Source organism: Bos indicus x Bos taurus, chromosome 29 (assembly GCF_003369695.1).
Source record: "Bos indicus x Bos taurus breed Angus x Brahman F1 hybrid chromosome 29, Bos_hybrid_MaternalHap_v2.0, whole genome shotgun sequence".
NCBI classification, from domain to species: domain Eukaryota; kingdom Metazoa; phylum Chordata; class Mammalia; order Artiodactyla; family Bovidae; genus Bos; species Bos indicus x Bos taurus.
In genome coordinates this window covers 34639388-34661855 of record NC_040104.1, presented here as the reverse complement: position 1 = coordinate 34661855, position 22468 = coordinate 34639388, and the positions used below count along the sequence as shown (strand labels likewise).

Here is a 22468-nt window from a genome sequence, read left to right as displayed (position 1 = left end):
AAAAAAAAGAAAGATAATGGATGTAAAATGATTTGTAAATTGTAAAGCACTCCACAGATCTAATAGAATATCATTATTCTACCCACGTATAAGATTGGCAGACAGTTTACTATATTTTAATTTATACCATCTGGTTAATTTTTGTTTTTTAGCAAATTTTTTCTTATGGCAAAAATAAAATGGGTTTATTATGGAAATTTTGTAAATACTAAAAAGCAGAAAAAAAGCAAACTCAAATTACATTTAATTTTATCATCAAGAAATAATCACTACTAACTTGCATATGTTTGATATATACATGTGATTTATACCTTATATATTTATACATAGATGATTATCTAAAATAGACATGGCTATTTTCCAAATCATTAAATATTTTTCTATGCCATCATTTATTATTTGTAATGTGCAAGAGATACAGATAGAAGACTGAATAAGTTAAGGAAAAACTTGATTAGAAGTATTGTATAAACTCACAGTGAATTTTCCTTTAAAAAAAATACATATTTCCTAAACCTGCCAATTAAAAATAAAGCTAGAAACAATATTAACCCAGTAGCAATGAACATCTCCTAATAGCAATAGTATGGCTTCTAAATACCACTTCCCACTAAAAAGAACCAGGGGTCCTCAAAAAATAAAAGAAAAACAATGAATAATTTTGGGTCTGGCTTAGAATAGATACAAAATGGGCCTTGAACACCTCATTTCTCCAGGAAAAAAAGGAGGCTTTCAAAGACTTGGGAATGAATAAGATATTCCCAGTGACAAGAGATGGGGAGTAATTGAACACCAATATGAATAATAATTGAAATGAATAAAAATACTTCAAATGGATTTAAATACATGACCTCATAATGACTCTTGGGAAAAAAAAACAAACAAAAACGCCTCCTTGCTTATCTCTGTAGGATGCTCGAAACCTGGTAAATCAAAGGAAACAAACATTTATCCCACACTTTCGGGTAAGAAAATAATTCATGAGAGGAAGCTTCTATTATCAAAGTATTCCAGTTAAAAATGAAGAAGGAATGCTCAAATTAGAATGTGACCAGTTTATAACCCCTAATGAAATGATGAATCCAGCCAACGAACATCAAAGACAGCCAACTTCACAAAGACAGACGGAAGTACACAGCACCATCTAGGAAGTGTCCTTCCAGAAGAATGAACTCTGGGTTCGGCCACTCTTCTAGACTTTCCTACCAGTTTGTAGGAAATATAAAATGTGGAAAACCATGTTAAACTAGAAGGGTGCCATCAGTAAACTCAGATTACAAGAAATACATGATAAATAACTTGTTTCCTTTCACAAGTAGTATAAAAGTGGGAGGGAAATAGATGGAGGGAACCTGTAGATCAAGAGAGACAAGAGATAGCTCAACCAATTGCAGTGCATGAAATTTATTTGGATCCTAATGCAAAAAAAAAAAAAAAACCCTAGAAAAAATATTTATGAAATAATCATCACAATTTGAATAGTGCCTAGACAGTTGATGACATTAAGAAATTATTAGTATTTTAAAATATGATATATTGTGGGTTTTTAAAAAATAGTTTATGTATTTTAGAGCTATCTACTGAAATAGTTACAGACAAAACAAAATGGTGCCTGGGGTTTCTTCCAAAATAATGAGGGTGGGCAGTAAGTGGGGATGGGTATAAGTAAAACAGGATTGGCTGCTTATTGATAATCACTGAAACTATTAATAGGTAATGGGTACCGTCTGTTCACCAAACTTTGTTCGGAATTTTGCCTAATGAGTTGAAGAAAGGTCACAAAAATATTAACTGTAAATCCTTTCCAAGTCATTACATATTCTCCTACACCATAACCTGTGATAGCTGTGTAACAGCTCCTCATACTGGGATGTACCATGATACAACTGATCATTTACTAATTGTTTGACAGTTGAGATTCTTTCCAATCTGACACTATTAATACTAACACTGACGAAATTCTTTTACATAAGTCTTTGGGTCCATCCATAATTCTTTTCTTTTAATTACCTCTACTGAATGTAGACACAGATTCCTGGGTTGAAAACTCACACCATGGAAGGCTTTTGTTAAATACCACTAAATTATCTTTCAGAAAGTGTGTGTCAACATATGACTATTGGCAATATAAGGAGAGTAACTATTTTCTGAGTATGTAATTTTTCTTTTATACTTTTCTCATTTGATAAGTGAAAAGAAAAACTTTCAATATTCTCATATTGTGCATTTCTTGGAGATACAAGTGACTTAAGTATACATCATTTGTTTAGTTTTTTTTTTTTTTTTACTTTTTTTTTTATAGTAAATTAGCTTTTTATGTCCTTTGCCTACTTTTCTATTGAGATGTCTTCTTCATATATACTTGTAAAACCTCATTATATATTAAGGAAAATAGCACTTTTTCATGTATGTTTCAAATATTCCCCCAACATATTATTGTTCTTTTGATTTTTCTCTTGGTTTTATAAATATATAAACATTTCAAAATTATTATATAGTCAAATTTTTAACATTTTCCTTTATGACTTTTTCATGACACACTTAAAAAGATCTCTATCCATCTCCAAAATCATGTAAATTGTCATGTATACTCTCTTCTAGAACTTTCATATTTTCTTTTTTCAATATTCAGGGTGAGAAGTTTTAAGAGGGACAGAGATTTAACTCCCCTCACCCCTCAAATGGTTTGTCTGTTCCCACAGCACTGTTATATGAAATGTTCATCCTTTTCCAACTGATGAAATTTGAGCATCCTTTGGACTGCTTCTTTTTAATAATGAACAGACTTGATAGTGAGAATATAATTTAATTCACTCATTTAAAGTTAATGGGAAAGTGCCCGATCTTATGTTAATTTCTGAGATTTATTTAAATGAATATAGCATAATCACTGTGGTCGCTGTGGTTAAATTCAAAGGGACCATCCCTAAAATGAAACAGTATGCGACCATAAAAAAGGAGGCAGCTATTTCAAGACATATTGTTAAATGGAAAAAGCAGTATGCAGAACAGAACAGTGTGTGCTTATTTGTGAATTAACATTCATGCTACTCTTTTCACTCCACAGGCTAATAATCCCTAGAAATATCAGATTATAATCTGATTTGGGAGTGGTCATAGAATTTATTTTGTAGGACTGTCATAAGGCGTAAGTGTATGGATTTGCATAAAAAATTGGGTCACTGTCTGACATCACAGTGATTAGAATCACCCTACAGAGGCTTTGGTTATTTAGTGGAAGCCTTTCTGATTGCTTTTTTTGTTTGTTTGCTTGCTTTGTTTGTTACATTCCTGATTATCCCTGGACCAATGGCCACTACCCTCCAGACCAGTATGCAGTTCTAGCAACGGCTGCAGACATCCAAGACTAAGAAATGGATTGGATTTAGCTTTGCAGAACACCAGCAGCTGCCACCTGATCTACCTGCTGTAACAAAAAGGCAAATCCACAGGAGTGGCAAGGAAGTATAATAGACAAATGATGAGGAAACAGACAAAAATTGTCAAGAGGGGCGAAGGCATCCTCTTTGGAAAGTATCACACGGCATTCAGCAGGCAGGAGGAAAGCTTTCAGATAGCTCCCTTTGAGAAAACTATTGTCACTAACTCTCAGAAAGGAAATGTTATGCAAGAGATGTCAGGTGACACAGTGTCTCTCTGCTGTGAAAGTGGAGGTTGACCTAATCAGAAAGGATGCTTCCACTGTGGAATTTGGCCAGCTAGTCACCTTTGACCAGAACAGATGCTACGTTTTTCCTGATCAGTGTTTTCCCTGCTATCTCAGAGCAAGTGTCAGTGAAGGAAAAATCTGAACCATTACATGCTCATCCGCATCTCAGCCCCACTGCCAGAACCACATGACTTCAAGGCAGAAAGTATAGTTGGTATGGGATGGAGTAAATTCATACAAAATGGATGGGAAAACAATGGAAACAGTGACAGACTTTATTTTGGGGGGCTCCAAAAGCACTGCAGATGGTGACTGCAGCCATGAAATTAAAAGACGCTTGCTCCTTGGAAGAAAAGTTATGATGAACCTAGGCAGCATATTAAAAAGCAGAGACATTACTTTGCCAACAAAGGTCCATCTAGTCAAAGCTATGGTTTTTCCAGTAGTCATGTATGAATGTGAGAGTTGGACTATAAAGAAAGCTGAGCACTGAAGAGTTGATGCTTTTGAACTGTGCTGTTGGAGAAGACTCTTGAGAGTCCCTTGGACTGCAAGGAGATCTAACCAGTCCATTCTAAAGGAAATCAGTCCTAAATATTCATTGGAAGGACTGATGCTAAAGCTGAAACTCCAATACTTTGGCCACCTGATGTGAAGAACCAACTCATTGGAAAAGACCCTGATGCTGGGAAAGATTGAAAGCGGGAGGAGAAGGGGATGATAGAGGATGAGATGGTTGGATGGCATCACTGACTCAATGGACATGAGTTTGAGTAAACTCCAGGAGTTGGTGATGGACAGGGAAGCCTGGTGTCCTGCAGTCCATGGGGTGGCAAAGAGTTGGACATGACTGAGTGACTGAATTGAACTGAATGCATATAAAATACCCATCTTTCACAAGGGTGTGTGTATACATATTCATAAGCTCTCCACCACTTTAATGGGCTGGGAGCCCACATTCATTCATTCATTTCTTCATTCACTTCACAAGTACTTACTGATCACCACTTTTGTGCCAAGCATTGTGCTTGGTTATTGTAACAGTGACCAAGACACTCATGGGACTTCTTACACTGCAAGTGGGACAAATGTTCAAAAATCTAAGTAAAATAAATGCACGCACAAATAATTGCAGCTTGGGAAACATGCTGTAGGAAATAAATGGGGTGCAATCATGGAGAAGGCAATGGCACCCCACTCCAGTACTCTTGCCTGGAAAATCCCATGGACTGAGGAGCCTGGTAGGCTGCAGTCCATGGGGTTGCTGAGGGTTGGACACGACTGACCGACTTCACTTTCAATTTTCACTTTCATGCATTGGAGAAGGAAATGGCAACCCACTCCAGTGTTCTTGCCTGGAGAATCCCGGGGACGGGGAAGCCTGGTGGGCTGCCGTCTCTGGGGTTGCACAGAGTCGGACACGACTGAAGCGACTTAGCAGTAGCAACAATCATGGAGAACAATGGGATGACCTATTCTAGACAAGATTAACCATACCGTAAAATGTATGGCAGTTCATGGAGATTCAATTCTCTGCTGGTATCAATAATTCCATCCATCCATCCAATACTGGATGGTGGCTAAGAACCTGGATTCAGAAGAATCCAAGATGGAATCTGGCTTTGCCATGTATTAGACAAGTCTGTCACTTCATTTGCTCAGTCGTATCCAACTCTTCGTGACCCCATGGACTGCAGGACACCAGGCTTCCCTGTCCATCAATTCCTGGTGCTTGCTCAAACTCATGTCCACTGAGTTGGTGATACTATCCAACCATCTCATCCTCTGTTGTCCCCTTCTCTTCTTGCCTTCAATCTTTCTCAGCATTAGGGTCTTTTCCAATGAGTCAGTTCCTCACATCAGGTGGCCAAAGTACTGGATTTTCAGCTTCAGCATCGGTCCTTCCAATGAACATTCAGGACTGATTTCCTTTAGGATGGATGGGTTTGATCTCCTTTCTGTCCAAGAGACTCTCAAGAGCCTTCTCCAACATCACAGTTCAAAAGCATCAATTCTTTGATGCTCAACTTTCTTTGTGGTCCAACTCTCACATCCATGCATGACCACTGGAAAACCTATAGCTTTGACTAGATGGACCTTTGTTGGCAAAGTAATGTCTCTGCTTTTAAATATGCTGTCTCGGTTGATCATAACTTTTCTTCCAAGGAGCAAGTGTCTTTTAATTTCATGGCTGCAGTCACCATCTGCAGTGATTTTGGAGCCCAAGAAAGTAAAGTCTCTCACTGTTTCCACTGTTTCCCCATCTATTTGCCATGAAGTGATAGGACTGGATGCCATGATCTTAGTTTTTTTAATGTTAGTTTTAAGCCAGCTTTTAAACTCTCCTCTTTCACTTTCATCAAGAGGCTCTTTAGTTCTTCTTCGCTTCCTGCCAAAAGGGTGGTGTCATTTGCATATCCGAGATCATTGATATTTCTCCCAGAAATCTTGATTCCAGCTTGTGTTTCATCCAGCCCAGCATTTGACATGATGTACTCTGTGTATAAGTTAAATAAGCAGGGTGACAATATACAGCCTTGACGTACTCCTTTTCCAATTTTGAACCAATTCGTTGTTTCATGTCTGGTTCTAACTATTGCTTCTTGACCTGCATACAGATTTCTCAGGAGGCAGGTTAAGGTCATGTGGTATTCCCATTTCCTTAAGAATTTTCCACAGTTTGTTGTGATTTACACAGTCAAAGGCTTTGGCATAGTCAGTAAAGCAGTAGGAGATGTTTAGCCAGGTGACCTTGGACAAATTGCTTTCTCCCTGTCTCCGTTTTCACATCTATGGAATAGAGGTAATAATTATATATACCACATGGTGTTGCTCTAAACTTTAAATGAGATCATACCCTTTGCTCCACCCTGGGCACAGTACTTAATACATGCTAGCTATTACTGGCACCCCACTCCAGTACTTTTGCCTGGAAAACCCCATGGACGGAGGAGCCTGGTAGGCTGCAGTCCATGGGGTCGCAAAGAGTCGGACACAACTGAGCGACTTCACTTTCACTTTTCACTTTCATGCCTTGGAGAAGGAAATGCAACCCACTCCAGTATTCTTGCCTGGAGAATCCCAGGGACGGGGGAGCCTGGTGGGCTGCCATCTGTGGGGTCGCACAGAGTTGGACACGACTGAAGTGACTTAGCAGTGGCAGCAGCTATTTTATGACTAGAATTGGTTTCTGCACTCATACTTACAAAGAAACTTTAACTGCCAAATACTCTGCTGAATGTTGCAGTGGAGGTGGGGAGAAAGAGACAAGAGTCAACCATTTCTCTAGAAGAGAAAATGTCTGTGAATTCCTCTTATTTTCTAGCAGACACATTCAAAAGTCATCACTTACCCCCACATGCTGCTGCTGCTAAGTCACTTCAGTCGTGTCCGACTCTGTGCGACCCCATAGACAGCAGCCCACCAGACTCCCCCGTCCCTGGGATTCTCCAGGCAAGAACATTGGAGTGGGTTGCCATTTCCTTCTCCAATGCATGAAAGTGAAAAGTGAAAGTGAAGTCGGTCAGTCGTGTCCGACTCTTAGCCACACCGTGGCCTGCAGCCTACCAGGCTCCTCTGTCCATGGGATTTTCCAGGCAAGAGTACTGGAGTGGGGTGCCATTGCCTTCTCCACATACCAGCTTTTAATTTTCAGACCAGACAGGAAAACAGCTCACAAATGAAACTGAGCCAACTGAGAATAACACCCAGCCTCAACAATTGACTTTTAAACATGGAGTCCTTCAGGGAAAGGCACTGGCCTGGAAATTCTGAGCACTGGGTTTCCATTCGGATTCTGTTCAACCAGAACCACATATGCCTCCATTTACGCCGCCTCTCTCCCAAGGTATCTTGAGGATGTTAAAAGGTAACAAATCTCTGAAGCCTCAGAGCCACAAAGAGGGCTTTCCAAGAATGCCCCTGTCCTTTTCTTATTCTCCATGCTGCTCTGCCTCTCTGAGTCTCTTTCCTTCCCTTATAAACTTCAAATAATGGGATCTCGGCCAGGGTGCGTGCAAGGCTTAAGTGAATCAACAGCCATGGAGGGCCTTTCCAGAGGCAAAAGGGCTATGCTGGGGAAGGTGTTATGAGCATTGAGTTGGGGAACCTAGCCACATAGTAAATATTTCCACAGATGAAAAATCAACAGATGCCGAGGGAACCTAATTGAGGTGATGTTTACAGCAGCTTTTCTGGCCTGCATTTTCCTTTCTCTCTCTAATCATGAACATTTGATGGTACTTATCAGTGGGCATCCAAATCTTAGGCTGATCTAATACCAGACACCAAGCACAAAGCATTGCCCCTTGCCCCTACCTGCCTCCTTACCTGAGATACTTGCTTTCTAAAACAATTTTACAGTAACTGCTGGACTATGACAAGAAGTGTTTTTGCAAATAAATACATTTCCTAATTAAAACTTGCCCTTTAAAGACGCACATTTTCTTGGCCCCGTTATAGGTTTTCTTTTCCTTGTAACATATCATGGAATCAATAAGGGCAATGCAAACATCTTTAATATATACAGTTTCAACAGCTCTAATAACATATCTGGCTGCCTAAGACACCTTCTCCCCTTCTCCAGCCCAGCTAATAATTTCCCCTGATTTGTTAAATGCTCTCTTATTTCATTCTCAAAGATAAAGCTTAAAAGGCAGTTAGTCTGCCAGGCAAGTGGAAAGGGTGGATTGCAAAGGAATAAAGTGGAAGGGTTGGGGGGCGGGGGTCCCAGCCGTTTTCTGTTTTGTTAATGACATCTTATTTTTTGTTATGACAGTAATGAATGTTCACTGTGGAAAAGCTAGAAAGTTTCAAAAAAGCATGAAGAAGAAAATGTATTACTCATAATCCTATCACCCAGAGGCAACCATTGTTAATATTTGGCATGATTTCGTTTCAGGTTTTTCTCCCCAATGATTTTTATGTAGTTAACAGTTTTGAAGTCTGCTTCTTAAAAAATTTACATGTTAACACTGGCATGTTTCCATGGCATAAAGAACTCTACAAAAAAGAAAAACTTTAGTGTGGCTTCATAATATTCCAACTAGGCTGTCCTCCAATTTGCTTATCCTATTGACCTTTTAGGCTATTTAATTTTTTCCCTTTATTACAAATAATGTGCTGCTACCACTGTTTTTTTGTTTTTTTCTGAGTACTAGATGGGGTTGGCCATTCAGAATGTCAGGTTGAATTCTATAGCAGTGTTTCCTGTGGCACAGAGCAGCCATATAGGAAAATCTCAAGCTAGCTGTAGAGTTAGATTACAACATGGTAAAAACTGACGTTACCTTCTCCTCTAAAACCTCCACTTCCTCCTGAATGCTCTGGACAGCAAAGTGACTAAAGTTACCTTCTACCCAGGATCCCAGGCTTGAGAATTAGGAGTCACTTTGGATTTCACCTTGCCAACCCGTCCACCAAAATCTGTTCATTTTATACCCTTCATCTCTTTCCAGTATCTCCTTCCCTCTCCAGCCTCACTGCAATTGCCTTAAATGACCGAAAGGAGACTCTCTGGTCTTCTCTGGTCACTCCCTTTAACCGATTTCTCCTCAGTGCTGTTAACATCACCTTTTCCAAGTACACTTAAGATCACCTACCTCCTTTAACTAAAAGCCTCTGATAACTCCTTGCTACCCATCCACCCAGCTCCTGAGCTTTCAGGATGTTTGAGATTCTCAGCTTCCTTGAGGCCCCTTCAGAAACTAATCCTAGCTACTGTGCTAGACTCTACCCCAGGCACTGCCTTCATATGCCAGTCCCATAGCCTGAATGAGAGCCTCTTGTTTTTGTTCATTTCCTTTTACTGTTACCTTTACCTAAAAAACAATACCCTCAAATGCGTTCCTTTCTATGGCTGAGTAATACTGCATTGTGTATACGTATATACAGAATCTAGAGAAATGGTACTGAAGAATTCATTTACAGGACAGCAATGGAGAAGCAGACATAGAGAATAGACCTATGGACATGGGGAGAGAGGAGGAGAGGGTAAGATGTATGGAAAGGGTAAGATGTATGGAAAGGGTAAGATGTAGGGAAAGAGTAACGTGGAAATTTATATTACCATATGTAAAATAGATAGCCAATGGGAATTTGTTGTATAGCTCAGGAAACTCAAACAGGGGCTCTGTATCAATCTAGACGGGTGGGAGATGGGAGGGAGGTTCAAAAGGGAGGGGATATATGTATGCCTATGGCTGATTCATGTTGAGATTTGACAGAAAACAACAAAATTTTGTAAAGCAATTATCCTTCAATTTAAAAAAAAAAAAAAAAAAACACTCTCTCTATGTGATGTAGCAAATTGTTTGCCTTCAAAACTCAGCTTGAATGCCACCTCCTACAGGATTCAGGCGGCCGGAGGTTCTGTGCTCACACTCTGCCCATTTCTTAGGCAGAGCAAGACCACACTGTGCTTCTCCTTGAAGGTGGGGATTGGGCTTTGTTCATCTTCTTTAACCACTAAATATTTCAGTTATGTGTTTCCTTAAAACAAGGATAGTCTCCTACATAACCATAGTAATTATCAAAATTGGGAAATTAACACTGATACAAACTATTATCTAATCTACTGACCTTATTTAAATTTTACCAGCTGTCCCAATCTAGGACCACATGTTTCATTTATTGTCACAACTAAACTGGTCCTTGAATCTGGAACTGTTCTGGAATCTTTGTCTTTTAAGACTTTGGTATTTTTGAAGAGTACATGACAGTTATTTCACTGAATGCTCCTCAGTTTACATCTGTCTGATGTATCTTCAGGATTCGACTCAGGTTACTCATTTTTGGCAGAAACTCCACAAAAATGATGTGTTATCCCGCTCAGTGCATCACGTCTTGGGGCATATGATGCCTATTTGCCATATTCCTGATGATGATGATGTAGTAATTGCTTGATTAAGGGGGAGTTGGCCAGGCTTTTCAATTGTAATGTTTTCCCCTTTGAAATTAATCAAAGATACTTTGAGACTATGCCAAATATCTTGTGTCTCATCTACTGCACTGCACACCCACAAAGGCAAGGCCTGCTTGCCTCATCGCTGGGTGCACAGAGCCAGAGTGCCAACCACAGAGTAGGTGGTCAACATATATTTGTCAAAGGACTGAATCTGACTGCCAATCACAGCTTATCCTCGGCATTTGATATCTGCGGTGAGGACACAAAGTTGATAAATGTAATTCAAAGGCAGAGACTTGACATTTCAGTTAGTCTCACAGGCTTTGTCACTGGTCAGTGTTCAGTGATCATGAATGTTTAAAAAATAGATTGGACACAGTGTATGGAAATCTCTCACTTACTCCTATCTTCACCCCTCCTGTTAGGAGATGTTGAAGGGCACGCCAGCTCCCCAAGTTTATACTGTAATCTCTGGGATGCCTTTGAAATCAATGGGTGGCAACTGGCTAGTTCGTCTCCTGATCACACAATCGAGATTTTAAAATACACTCGACCTTCTTTCACATTTATATGACGTTAGTATTGTCACACTTCCTCCTTCATTATGCACTGGAGATCATGGCAATATAATGTAGCAGGAGATCATGAAGGGAGTTTTAAAAGGGGGTGAGAGGGAAGAAAAACTAACATTAGCTGAGCATCTCCTGTATGTCCAGAGCTCCGCGCCCCCCCACCCCCACCCCGCCTTGTTCTCGCTTTTATTCTTCACCATATCTGGTGAGGTAGGGGGTAATAATCCTTTTTACAGGTGAGAAAACTGAGGCTAGAGAAAGAGTAGTGGCCTGCTCTAGTCATACAGCTAGCATGCAGCAGGGCTGAGGTGAGAATCTTTCTGGTTTCTCCCCTAAGCACCAGTAAGTTGCCACTGCACCAAGCTGCCTCTCCCATCATAGAAAAATGTCCTTCTCTTGGAAACATGCTGGCGATCACGATCCGGACACGCGAAGGACAGGAATCTCTTGGACCACAGTCATTGCAGTTATTTTTTAAATGATTGTTATCACGACTCAATGGCTGTTACCATGGTTTTGGGGAAGTTGTCCGAGGAAGGAGGGCCTTTCCCTGGGCATCTTGCATGCCTGAGGAAGGAACTCAAGTTCTCAGCTCTTAATTACCTCTGGCTGCGCTGCAGCAGCAAGGGCGAGAGAGATCGTCCCTGGAAAAGTGTTGCGGGCGTTGAAATAACAAACGAGGAGTCGGCTGGGGGCGGGGTGGGGTGGGTCTCGCGCGCCCCCAGAGAGACCCCCGAGACAGGCGATGGGGGGAGGGAGAGGAGACCAGACAACACTGCAGAGAGACGCGGCAGAAAGCTAAAGCGGGAGGAAAGAGAACAAAAGACGCAAGGAGAGGAAGTCAAGAAAAGTCGGGGATAAGGGAGGAGAAAGTTTGAGAAAGGGGGCGAGAAAGCAAGCAAGGACGGTGTAAGACTAGAGGAGACCGAGAAAGATAGGGAACTGAAAGAACTCGGAGAATTCGAGAACGAGGAGGAAATAGGAAAAAAGACGGAGATAGAAGCGGAGGGAAAGAGGGAAGGGGAGAGGGGAGGATGTCGGACAGAACAGAGGGACCGGGCTGACGAGGAGGCGGGTGAGGGGTCCCGGGAGGACGCGCGCGCATCACCTGCGTGGCGCCCCCCGCGCGCCGCGGTGCGGCCCGGCTCCCAGCGCCCGAGCGCCGCGGCTCGCCCAGCCTCGGGGAGGATTGGCTCCCGCCTCCCATTCATGTAGCCTGCGTGTGTGCGTGTGTACGTGTGTGTGTGTGTGTGTGTGTGTGTGTGTGTGTGTGTGTGTGTGTGTGTCTCGCTCGCCCTCTCTGTGTGTAAGAGAGCGAGGGTGGGGGACGGAGGCAGGCAGGCGAGCAGGCGGGGAGGGGAAGACGAGGAGGGAAGCTATTAAACACACACACACACTCACACACACACACACGCGCGCGCGCGCGCACACCCCCGCCCCAACACCCCCCTCCGCGCCCCCCCACCCCCACCCCAAGCCTCGGGATTGCAGCTGTTTAATGTGGGCCAGCAGTGCTGGCAGGGACGCCGGCCGGGAGCGGCCGGGAGCGGCGGCCGGGCGTGCGCGCGCGGCTGGAGACTCACTGGGGCTCCGCTCCCTGCGGGAGCTATTGTTGGTCTCACTGGAGCTGAGCGCGGAGCCGGGACCTGCTCCTTCCTGGGCGCCTGCCTGCTCGGGCACGCGGAGCCGCGGAGCCCCGCCGCCTAGAGTGAGAGGAGCCACCGGTGCGGCGTCTCGCCTCTCTGCCGCCCTCCTCCTCGCTTCCCCGGCGGCGGCAGCCTGCAGCCACGGTAAGGCGGCGCGATCCGCTCTACGGAAAAGCGCCTTTGGGGACACCGTGGTGGAGCCTCGCCTGCTCTCTCTCCTCTCGGCGCTCGTTAGCCGGGGAAGGGTCGGGGCAGCTCGCGCGGATGCCCAGGGCTCCCGGAGACGCTCGCTCGCTTCCCCGGCCCGCACCGGGTGAGGCAGCGAGGACGGCTGGGGTTTCCGGGGAGGCGAGTGGGTCTGGAGCCCCGAGCCTCCACCGCGCAGCCCCCCGGAACCCCACCGCAGAGTGGAGCCTGGAAGCCAAGGCTAGGGGAGAGCTGCGAGATTGGGCGCATGCTGGGGTTCGTCGGCCTTGCCCGGGTCCCCTTCCCCGCCCTGGCCCCAGCGTCCGCAGCCCCTTTGCGGACCCGACCGCCACAGGGCGGGCGCTGGAGAAGCCCGCGAGGCGGCGCCGGGCTCCCGGGCTGCATGCAGCCTGCCCTGTCGGGCTAGAGCCGGCTGCGGCGACCCCGCGCGCCCTGCGATTGGAACCGAGAACCAGGAGACGCGACCCCAGCCCCGTGCCCTCTGCAGCCGACGCGGCGCCCCTCTCTAGCCCGCCGCCCTGCCGCGGTGTCCATGTTCCCCTCGGAGCGAGTTGAGGCTGCAGCCCCTGGGTGGACACTCGGAGCGCTCCTGTGTGTGAGTGTGAGTGTGAGTGTGAGTGTGAGTGTGAGTGTGAGTGTGTGTGTGTGTGGGAGGGGGAGAGAGAGAGAGGTGGCACCCCAGCTTCGGGGAAATGTGCTCTGGGATGAAATGTGATCAGTGAGCTCCTTAGTCATTATCCTCGCGGTTTAAAAATGCAGTCTATATTAGGAGCACTCGGGAAGGGGAAGGTGGTCTCGAGGAGTGTGTGTGTGTGTGTGTGTGTGTGTGTGTGTACAGGCAACCAGGGAATACAGTCAACTACTGGGGTGAAGGTAGGTTCAACTGGTGAGTCCTCCTTGGCGGGGCAGTAGGGTGGGCTTTGCTGGCCGCTGCCCGCCCTTCTCTGCCCTGCCTCCGCCTAGGCGAGGTTGGAAAGTACTGGAAATTCAACTGCGTGGTCTGTAACTTTGGAAACTGGCTCCCCTTTCAGGGCGAAACGTTAAGGCGATTTGTATACATTCTGGTCCATGGGGACGAGGGTATTATTACTCGTTTGGGTTACGGAGTCTTCTTTAGAACCGCAGCAGTCCCCTGCTCGGTCCCTTATCCGCTCCAACCACCAGCCCCGGCGAGGTTTGTAGAGACGCAGCTCTCTGTAAGCCACCCATGCGGCGAAAGCGGCGCCGGGGGCAGCTGGGGTTTGGCCGAGTCCTGCTCGCACTCTTGGTATTTGACTAGCCCAGGAGAGCGCCCTACCGCTTGTGGAAGGCGGTGGCGAGGGACGCTCGGTGTTTGAGCGCGGGGCTGAGACGATGTCCATGTGCTGAGCGGTGCGGCCACGCGCACCGGGAGATCAGCCGAACGGCATCGCGGGCAATTACATAAACTGCCTCAGTGATTACCCGGAACCTTGATAGGAGCCCCAGGTTGGCGAAGGACAAGCCCGAAAGTTTGCTAGCTTGAGGAATGTAAGTACCGGGCGCCCCCACCCCGGGACCAGAGAGGAGAGCGACGCCCCGCATCACGGCGCCCACCCCCGCGATGGGCGTTGGGTGCCGATGCCACTGTCCTCCCCCTCCCCCCAAAGAACCGCAGATCGAGGCAGGGGCCGGGAAAGGATCTGGGATTGATGAGAGAGAAAAAGCCGGTCAGAACTCAGGGTCCTTTGAGTTCGCAGGGGACCAAGGCTCCACCTTGGGGGGTGAGGGAGGCCTTCCAGGGAATGCTGTATTAAGAAACCGGCGTTGTGTCCTAGGGGACCCCAAAGGCCCTCTTCTTTGCTTCTCCGAGCGCCTCCTCCCCATCTTCCATACGCAGTGCCCTTCATGTGTTTAGAAACCTGCCCGCGATGCCTGGTCCCCCCTCGGAGAGGCCAAGCATCCCGGCAATGCAGGCCCACTCCGGCGCGGGCTTGGAGAGAGAGGGAGTCCGCCAACACCAGGTACCTATTCCTGGCTTCCCGGGCCAGGCCGGCGCGGATCCCATGGGTGCCGAGTGCGGCTTCCCCTCGCCTGGCTTCTCTGCCTCGTAGACGGCAGTTTGCTTCTGTTGTGTTTCTTCTCCGCATCTCGCTGCTTCCCTTTGCCGCCTGCAGCACGTTGATGGGCTTTGATAGAGAAACCACAGTAGTGGAGTGGTGTGTTTTTTTTTTTTTTTTTAAATCTTGTTTTTCGCCTGTAGAGGGATTAGGCAGCCAGACCTGGCAGTGCCCTGCAGACCGCTGAAGTCTGGGGCACAGCAGCTCTGAGCTACCTCCTCGCTCAGCCGTGGGGGTGGCGGCGTGCACGGAGGGGGAATGTTTTGTTTTTCCCACATTCCAGCGTCCAGAAACCCCGCATTCCCTCCCCCGCGGCCCCCACCCCGCCGAAATCCCGGGTCTTGTCTGAGTGTGTTCCGCGCTGTAAAATAAATCCTCCCTCTCGCAGACCTGTGGGGCTGTTCGGATTTCCTGCCGCTGCCATGATCCTTAACAATGCGATTGCAAAGCTCGTGCTCGGCTGGGAAAAATCCCCAGGTGCCGGCCGGCCTCGCCTTGACCTTGCTGAAGGCGCCTTTAACCCGGCTGCCGGCGGGAATCGGGCCGGGCCCGCGGGGGTCTGGGGAGGGGCGGGGTGTGCCCCGGAGGTGCTAGCTTCACCCCCGGGGCAGGGTCGCCGCTGGGCCGCCGCGGGGAGGGGACGGGGCTCCGCAGCAACCTGTTTCCCTGCGCTCAGGGGCCACGCATTCCTGCCCCTCGCCTCGGCGCTGGCCCCGCGTTACCCTCCTCCCCGCCCACCTCTGGCCACCTCCAGGGGTCCACGGTGGGAGACGCGGATCGAGCCCCGATCGCGCTCCACACCCCCCCCCCCCCCACCCCCGACGTCTGCCCGTGGTCCCCGGCGTGGGGCTCCTGGGCCAACAGAGCCGCAGTCCGCGGGAGCTGGGCCGCTGGGTAGGCGGGGTCGGGGTGGGAAACCCGATCCGAGATCTCAGCGTTCCCGGCCAAGTTGCCGCCCCCGGCGCGGCGAGGAGTCCGCGTCGCGCGTCTCTCCCCTCTCCCCTCCCTGCCCTCCATCTTCCCCACCCCCGGCGCGCTCCGGGCGCCCTGCCGCTCAGCTTCGCCGAGAGCTTTCTTCGCCAAAGTTACAAGAGATGTTTTCACAGGTGGTGGCGGTGGAAGCAAGTTTTATGTGTGTGTGCGTGTGCGTGTGCGTGTGTGTGTGTATTCGCGCGCACGCGCTTGGGAGGGGAAGTGCGCTTGGAGGGGAGGTACGCGGGAGGCCAGTCATCTCGCAAAAACCAGATTCCTCTCTTTGTGGGCGTTGTAAGGGGACGCTGCGGCAGAATCTGTTTTCCCTGGTGACGGAAAGGGTGGGAAGTCCTCGCACCTGGTGGACCTGGACCCGTTGGAGCAGATTTCCCGAGGCGATCGTGTGTCTCCTCTCCACCGCGGTGCTTTGAGAATGTTTGAAGGTTTAGCCGTCCCCACGTCCCTCAGGACTTAGACGTTCACATAGTTTTAGGGGACTAATTCAGGGAAGGTTTGATTCCTACCACCTGTCTTTCAGTGCGTGGGGGCAGGGGGCAGGGGGCAGGTTGGTGTGCGAACTCGCCAAGTCTGTGGTGGGGAAGTTGTCAGGGATGGGAAGGTTTTCCAGAAAGATCTCTTGGATTCATCCGTCAGCCTCTCTTGAGGAGGGTGGTGGGCGGAATGTGGGCAGTAGGCCAATGAAGCATCCTACTGGACCGTGGGGAGAAAAGGGTCGGTCTTGCTCAGTGCGGGGCGCCAGAGGACAGAACCAGGGCTCAACCCTAAAAAGAACCACCAGAAGACAGTTCTGCAAGCGAGTGGAATGACCTGGAATATGAGGTAGTGAGCTCTGTAGGAACACATGTTGCCTTTGAAAGCTGGGTATTGTAGGAGTGGGCGGTTGGTTTGGATCTCCAAAGGCTCTCCTCCCATAGATCTGACTCTAGGTGGTAGGCTCTCCTCCGTGGTTTTGTGGCGGTAAATCCAGAGGATGTGACTTTAACCCCTTAATTTCCTGGACTGGAGTCAAGACTCTATGGCTTTAGGCAAGTTTCCTTTGAAGCTTCAGCCCCCTTGCCTGTAAAATAGGAAGATACTCTCTAGTTTCCAGCGTTGTAAGGATTAAGGTCCATAGAGCCTCTGACATACTGCAGGCCATTCACAGATGGTCATTACCCCCCACCTCCTTCATCCCTTTACAACGTGTTGCTTTGAGGGTAGGGGATGGGCAGGGAAATCAACAACCCCAGAAAAACCAGCAATATTGCATCCACAGTCTATTTAAAACCAGCTCAAATGCTTGAAACAAAAATATCTTCTCTTTTCTTAGAAAAGTCATTTCCAGTTTTGTTAGAATTTCTCCCTCATCGAGTCCCTTTTTTTTTTTCTGACAGAATTACATCCTCATGCAGATTGACTTGTTACATAACCTGATATTTCCAGATCAAAAGTTACGAATAATGGGGGGGAAAAGGTGATTAAGAATTTAAGGTACTGTTGGATGAGGCAAGCAAGGGAGATGAGACAAGCAAGGGACTGAGTTTGAGACGCTTGCTCACACTGTTTAAGTGTATTAGAGGTTGAAGGAGAATGAGGCCTACTAATGCCACCCCACTCCAGTCCTCTTGCCTGGAAAATCCCATGGACGGAGGAGCCTGGTGGGCTGCAGTCCATGGGGTCACTAAGAGTCGACACGACTGAGCGACTTCACTTTCACTTTTCACTTTCATGCATTGGAGAAGGCAATGGCACCCCACTCCAGTGTTCTTGCCTGGAGAATCCCAGGGACAGGGCAGCCTGGTGGGCTGCCATCCATGGGGTCGCACAGGGTCGGACACGACTGAAGCGACTTAGCAGCAGCAGCAGCAGCAAGTACACAGTACAGACCCTCACTGGGTCCTTAGCTGCCTGTCTGGTTCTAACAGGTGGCGACTCTGCCTGGGCCCCAGCCTCTCCTGATGTTCCTGTCCCAGTACACTCTCCCACATCCATAAATGCAGGTTTGATTCCAAGAGCCTAGCAGGGTAAATCCACATCAATTTCAGATCTAAAGAGCTGAATTTTACCTGCCTTCTAACATGGTCTATCAGCCTGGCTTATTGTAACTGAAAACTAAATCACTCCATCTTGGCTTTGCTCTGAAAGGCTGCTATGGGGGCCACTTTGAAAGTCACACATGCCCCAGTTCCCAGGGAACCAGGCATGCATGGATCCCTGAATTTATAGTTTTCCATAAGGAAGGCTGCTAATGAAACTGTAAATGTAGAGGCTTAGTCCTCTGTGGGTTATATATTTATTACTTTGTCACAATTTTTTTCTAACTTTTATTGTCTTTATTCTAATTACCAAAGTAATATATGTTCACTGTAGCAAAGTAAGCCAATGCAGAGAAAAGCAAAAAGAAAATGTTTCACCATGTTCGGGGTTGTACCTTGTGACTTCTCTTTATGACTAGAAAAAATGAGATCATAGTTACAGTATTTTCAGTGCTTATTTTTGTTACTTGATAAATCTTTCCATGTTATGACTTTTTCCCCATGGCAACATTTTTAATGGGTACATAGAACCCCAACATTTTAATATGGCATAATTTAGTAGAACAGTACACAAATTTTGACTTTTGGTTTATTTTTATTTTAGTTTTTTATTATTATCACAAAGCTGCAGTGATTATTCTTATACACACTGGGCAATTTTAGCGTTTCCTTGAGATAAATCCCCAGAAAGCAGGATTGCAGGGTCAGAGGCATATGCCATGGTGAGACTTCTGTCACACATGAAAAGGAGTGGGGTCCCTTGTGATTTCTACTTCATCTTTTAAACCAGAATATGGCTGCTTACTTTGCAGTTCTTTGCAGGCATGAGGGACTAGGTAGGAGAGGGAGGTAGGGGTGATAATCAGACCTCAAGCAGGGGATTTGCATAACTTTGAGCCTTTCTGCAAAACTGATAGGCAAATCATTTTTTCCAAGAACATTTTCCTTCTCTGGCTGTCTTGGAATCATCACTCACTGTAGCCCTTCAGCCAGCAATGGAGATAAAATATGTAGATATGTGTCTCTGTATTGTAGGTGAGGCTGGTTCCCTGGTGAATGACAGACGTTCCTCAGAGAATTGAGTGTGTCTTTGCATTTGGATTCCCCTCTCCCTGCACCCCGTTTTTGCTTCAGAGGCCTTAGAAAAGTTTGCAAAGGAAGCCACCCCAAGGTAAGCTTATCCTCCCTTTCCCAACCCCACTGTCCACTGCATGGCATTTATTGGGACAAACAGCCTAAAAGTCTCACTTTGTGATCCCTGGGCACAATTAAAAAACAAACGAACAGCAACAACAACCAAAAACCACCTACTTGCTGTTCCTAAGGTGGTAGTTGGTCTCTACTCTTGTCCCATCCTTGCCTGGGCCGTTTCAGTCCCCAGATGTGTTTGCCAGCCTTCCTTCGTCTTTCACGCATCAGATTTCTGTGACCCAGAAAAGATTTGTTCCCTGTGGTTAGAGGACTTGTCCTCTGACAAAGTATTGTGTAGAGCCAGTGGGGGAAGTCCAGTCCTCCTGTTTCCAAGGTGTCCCCAGGCTCAGCAGGAGACATCAGGAGTTCCTTTAGATCGGATGGAGAGGTCTGATGTCGTGGTCACCATAAAGGAAACCTGCTTTGCTGGTCGCAGACTCTGACTTCTGACAAGTGTTTAGATGCTGCCTTGATACTGACACACTCCACTTTCACTTGGGGGAGGTGAGGGAGTATTTTTGTCCTTTGCCACATCCCGAACATCAAATTGGGGCTTTTCTTTCATTTGTGAAATAAAAAGGAAACAGCACATCGATGTAGCAGGATCTCAAGAGCAAGTATGCCCTGCCCTCTCCTCCCTATCCCTTGAGCCCTGCATTTGCTTTGCCAGTGGATGGTAAATGTGGCCTGAACCTACAGTGAGGAAAGGGTGTCAGAGGCAACTGATTAATCACTATGATCATCAAGAACCTTAGGTTTTTAAGAATGTTTGTCTCACAAAAGACCCCATTTTCTCGCTGTGGAATGATTGTTGATTTCTAAGTCTGATCTTTGACATCTTTGAAAGTCAAACCAGAGAGCTGGAGTTTGGTGAAACACTTGCCAATTCCTGAAATTAGTTTCCCTCTCTAGAAAACTAGGTTGGGAGACGAGGGTAGATTTGATGTTTTATAAATTTGTGCTTCTCAAACTTTAACCCACGTTACTGGAGAATCTTGTTAAAACGCAGGTGTGAAGAGTCAGACATGACTGACTTCACTTTCACTTTTCACTTTCATGCATTGGAGAAGGAAATGGCAACCCACTCCAGTGTTCTTGCCTGGAGAATCCCAGGGATGGAGGAGCCTGGTGGGCTGCCGTCTATGGGGTCGCACAGTGTCGGACATGACTGAAGCGACTTAGCAGTAGCAGCAGCAGAGTAGGTCTAAAGATCCTTAGGATCCAAGAATCTGCATTTCTGACCAACTCCCAGCGGGTACTTTGCTGCTGGTCCATGGCCCAACTTGGAGAAGCAAGATCTCAAGCTACATCCTACTCTGACCTTATTACAGAAAGTAATAATAGTGACTGCTAGACGTCAGGAGGAGCTGACTTGTAGTCTGGTGTTGTAAAGGATGTGTCTGTTCTTGCCTTTTGAGTTTTGAGAATTGGCATCTTCATTTTCTCAGACAGGCTGGGGAGGGACTTTGTCAACTCTCTCATCCTGTGGTTGTTCAGGAAGTGGAAGAATGGGGCAGGAACAAAACAAACTGAGTGCCTCTGTATGTCAGGTAGCTGCTGTTATCACCATGTTCTCTATGGGGAGACAAGCTCAATAAGGTGAGCCATCTGTCCAGGACACACACCAAGGCTCAGCATTTGATTGCACACCTTTCTGACCCCCAGACCTTATTTTTCTTAGAATGGCAACTTTGTAGCTTTCTAGAATGCCAGGTAATTAAAACTGAGTGCTTATTAGCAAAGTGTTTCCCTTTAGAGGTGCTTTTACTGGGCCTACTTTAAGAATGGATCCAGACATTTCAAAATTTGCATCATTGTCAGGCAAGCAATTAAAGTGCTTAAGGGCTTAAAAGCAATTTGTTCAAGTTGGTTAAATATCGCCCTCCCCAATCTTGTTTGTTTTATTAATTTACTCATCAAACTGTGACATCAAAACCATTGCAAATGTAAATTTCAGTATCTTCCGATTGGTGGAACCTTTCAAACAAAAGAACCTGGCATTGATGAGATCCACGGTGGAAGGATCTGGAGCAGGGTGAGTCAGAGAAATCAGCCTTTTACTAAATAAACCCAGCCTTGCTTTGGCCTCTGGATGAGTATTGGTCGTTAAAACGTTTTATTAACGTGTAATTATTCTGAGAACCAGTCAGCAACGCAGCTCTTTGCAAAAACATTCATTAGCTGATCTTTACATCACCCCCAGATGGCAGATTAATAGCATTAACCCTGCATCTGAGAGAACAAATGGACACCCAGCGATGAGGGTAGAAGAGGCAGACTCTTGCCTTGCAGGAAGGATGGCAGAGGCACTGGGGGACTCTATGAGTGTGTCACTCAGAAAATCCTGGGTGGTACACTAGGTACTCCAGAGCTGCGCTGTGCAATGTGGCCACCAGTCACAATTTGAGTTCAATTTAATTAAAGTTTAAATCAAACTAATAATTCATCTCCTCCATTGCTCTAGCCGTATTTCAGGTGCCCAGGAGAGGAGAGTGGCTACCATATCAGACTGTGCAGATACAGATCATTTCCATCATCCATCGCACAAAGTTCTCTTGGACAGTGTTGATCTAGAAGCTTGGGATCATCTGACAAATGCAAAGGTCCTTACCCCGTGAAACTCTCATGCAAAATTTCCTAAAAGGATACCTGATGTTTGGTATTTTTATAATTTTATAACCCAAGCTGTGGCTGAGTACTTCTGGGTGGCGGGTAGGGACCTAGTTCAAGTCCCTGTTCATCCACATACTCGTTGAATGACTAGAGGTAGGTTATTGAACGAGTATTTACATACTCTGAGCCTCTTTGCAGATCCGTGCTACTATTTTTCACTTGCTAGCCAAGATTATTTGTCAGACAACATTGGATTCTGGAGAGGATGCTGGGAGAAAGGTACTCTCCTTTGCTGCTGGTAGAAATGCAAATTAACCTACCCTTTTAGAAAAGCAATTTGGCAATAACTGTCAGTAGTCCTAGAAACACTTATTCCCTTTATTCCAGTATTCCGATTCTAGGAATCTAGCCAAAGGAAATAATCAGAGATGGGCAGAAAAGATGAAGAATAAAAATGTTCATCGCAGTGTTATTTATAATGGTGAAAAAAGAAGAATAGGAATTGGATCGGACAAGTTAAATATGGCAGAGCCAAGCAGTGGGATATCATGCAAAGATTAAGGGTTGTTTCTGACATGT

The 22468-nt window shown here is 46.4% G+C and overlaps 1 protein-coding gene across 11 annotated transcripts in view; it reads left to right on the top strand.

The window, feature by feature from the left end:
- The window catches only part of TENM4 (teneurin transmembrane protein 4), a 1822236-nt gene that overhangs the window by 955439 nt on the left and 844329 nt on the right, over positions 1-22468 (top strand). For 9 of the 11 annotated variants that reach the window (XM_027532098.1, XM_027532094.1, XM_027532096.1 and 6 more), the window contains exon 1: positions 12656-12936. The exons of 1 other annotated variant lie outside the window; for it this stretch is intronic. The gene's annotated coding sequence lies outside the window, so the exon portion shown is untranslated. Of the gene's footprint in view, positions 1-12655; positions 12937-19120; positions 19257-22468 lie in introns of those variants that run through there. One more of the 11 variants, XM_027532089.1, reaches the window with a different exon arrangement.